Source organism: Orycteropus afer, unplaced genomic scaffold (assembly GCF_000298275.1).
Source record: "Orycteropus afer afer isolate SDZICR_OR568_19922 unplaced genomic scaffold, OryAfe1.0 scaffold00746, whole genome shotgun sequence".
NCBI lineage: Eukaryota > Metazoa > Chordata > Mammalia > Tubulidentata > Orycteropodidae > Orycteropus > Orycteropus afer.
The window spans coordinates 181304-181670 of record NW_006922333.1 but is presented as its reverse complement, the minus strand read 5'-3'; positions in this window follow the sequence as shown (position 1 = coordinate 181670).

The following is a 367-nucleotide window of genomic DNA, read 5'->3' as shown; positions in this document are numbered from 1 at the left end:
ACATTATGAAGATTGTGATAAGTATCACAAAACAAAATGTGTATGAACTGTTGAACGTAAAATGAAACTGCCTTTTTAAAATTTCACCCAAATCACAACAAAAAGTTGAAAAAGAGTATGTTGTTGTTGTTAAGTGCCGTCGAGTTGTTTCCAACTCATAGCAACCCCATGCACAGCAGAACGAAACACTGCCTGATCCCGCGCCAACCCCACAATCCCTGCTATACTTGAGCCCATCATCACAGCGACTGTATCAATCCATCTCGATGAAGGCCTCCCCCTCTTTCGTCGACACTCCACCCTCCCAAGCATGACATCCTTCTCCAGGGAATGGTCCCTTCTTACAACATGACCAAAATAGGTGAGA